This window comes from Arachis ipaensis, chromosome B04, assembly GCF_000816755.2.
Source record: "Arachis ipaensis cultivar K30076 chromosome B04, Araip1.1, whole genome shotgun sequence".
Lineage (NCBI taxonomy): Eukaryota > Viridiplantae > Streptophyta > Magnoliopsida > Fabales > Fabaceae > Arachis > Arachis ipaensis.
The window spans coordinates 5490961-5493230 of NC_029788.2; the positions used below are offsets into that span (position 1 = coordinate 5490961).

The 2270-nt window shown below is 29.3% G+C and overlaps 1 protein-coding gene across 1 annotated transcript in view; it reads left to right on the plus strand.

The window, feature by feature from the left end:
- LOC107635895 (protein trichome birefringence-like 11) overlaps positions 1-2270 on the plus strand; it is a 6109-nt gene that overhangs the window by 857 nt on the left and 2982 nt on the right. The gene's annotated exons all lie outside the window — the stretch shown is intronic.

The window sequence follows — 2270 nt, forward strand, 5'->3', positions numbered from 1 at the left end:
ACGTTTAACATTCACATCTCTCTCAAAATCTCTCAAACTTCCATCGCGTCAAGCTTTCGAAAGGAAGAAGAAAAAATAAACAAAAACAAGAACAGAGACTCCGAAAGGTATGAGAAAAACTGTTGTTATTATGTTCATTTAATTTCTCTCAAAACTCGTGTTTCTCCTAGTTCGATTTAAGGTTTAGTGGATTGAGTTGCTTCGTTTAGTAGATTGACTTATTCTAAATCCATTTTTATTGCGTCACTAGGGCATATGAATAGAAAATGTGTTGTTATTTTCTTTCTGTGATATATTGATTGGTTCATTGGTGTTGGTCATTTTGATTCACTTGATTGTTAGTCTGTTCAGTAGAGTTCTTTTGGATGCAGAAATATTTTTCTTGCTGATTGAATGTTTATCACGTTTTATTCAAAACATGAATGGAGTTCGGTTCAGTGGAGTTGGTCTTTTTGATTCACTTGATTGTTAGTGTGTTCAGTTGAGTTCTTTTGGATGCAAAAATATTTTTATTGATAATTGAATGTTTATCACATTTTATTCAGCACATAAATATTATTTGGTTTAGTACAGTTGCTCATTTTGATTCACTTGATTGTTAGTGCGTTCAGTTGAGTCCTTGTGCATGCAGAAATATTTTTATTGATGATTAAATGTTTATCACATTTTATTCAGCACATGAATGTCGTTCGGTTCAGTAGAGTTGCTCGTTTTGATTCACTTGATTAAAATGTGCATGCTTGTGCTTGTCAGTGTATTGAGTGAATTATTGACCAATTTTTTTTTATCCTTACAACAAAAATGAAGAAGATAATGGTGACAAAGAAGGAGAAACCGCACTATAACGTAAGCATATGTACACATTAAATATATTTATCGCCTTTCATTCGAATAAAGTCTATTTTGTAATAAAATTACAAAAAATAAAAAATAAAAAATAAAAAAGATTAATTTTTTATGCAACTGTTATGATTAATGCAGCCTCTTTGCTTTGTGCTGCTGCTGGATCTGCGAGATATATTACTAAGCTAATGAAATTCAGAAGGGATTGTGCAATATTTGCATATTATTAATATTAGCAACCACTGCATAAGTTTGAGGATTTTATTTCTAGTGGCTTTAACATGCATACGTTTGTACGTTTTGTGTCTCTACTTTGTAATTTTATCTCTGTTGTAATTAGTTTATATTCAGCTTTCACTGTATTTATTGCTTAACGCCTTATTGTTGTGTTACCAATAAAATTATATTCCTCGAGTTTTTACTATTTTATTTTATTTTATTTTATCAATAAAACTATTTTAGGATAAATTGTTCATCCACAATACACCTGGTCTGCAGAATGAACCGAACATGTTATTAAGGTGAAACAATTATATAGTACTAAATGAACGGAACATTATCCATTATATAAAATCAAATTCAAAACAGCTTTCTGCATAAATCGAACACGTTATTAAGGTGAATCAACTGTATAGTACTAAATGAACGGAACATTATCCATTATATAAAATCAAATTCAAAACACCCGTGTCTACAATTTAAAGATTATCAATTCAATTCAATTCAATTCAAAACACCTACGTATATTCAATTCAATTCAATTTAGCAATTGTATTCCATTCAATTCGATTCAAAATATAATCCAAACCTCATCCACTTGATTCGTTTCAGAAGAATAATCTAAATCGCTCTCATTCAACTTATTTGAAGTTGAATCATTCATTGTTTTGATAGAATATTAAAATCTGAAAACGAAGAAGATAAATCTACAAATCGAAGAAGAAAACGAAGAATAATAGAAAGAAGAAGGACAAGCAACAGAAGAACAACGAGCAGAATAGAAGAAAAAAGAAGAAGAACGACGAGCGGCAAAGATTACAGATCCAAATCGTTAACGTTGAAGAATGTTTACGTTGAAAAAAAAATTTACATAATTCTGTTACGTTAATAAGAGGGAGTGAGAGCGCACATATATTTCACGTAATTTGAAGAGAGGAGAAAGGCGCGTTAACAAAAAAGTACTTGAATAACTTTGTTAGATTTTTTACATTGATGTAAAACATTATTATTTTTTTTATACCATGCTACTCCTATGATGTGGGATGTGCATCCTTTCTTGCAATAACTATCATTTATTTAATTGAGATATTTAGTTATTTTATTAATAGTTTAATAACATCCATATTTAAACTAAAATCAAAATTATAATCTAACACAAAATGTTGTAATGTTACTAAAATCTTTTGAAGTTATAAACTTTGAATTTG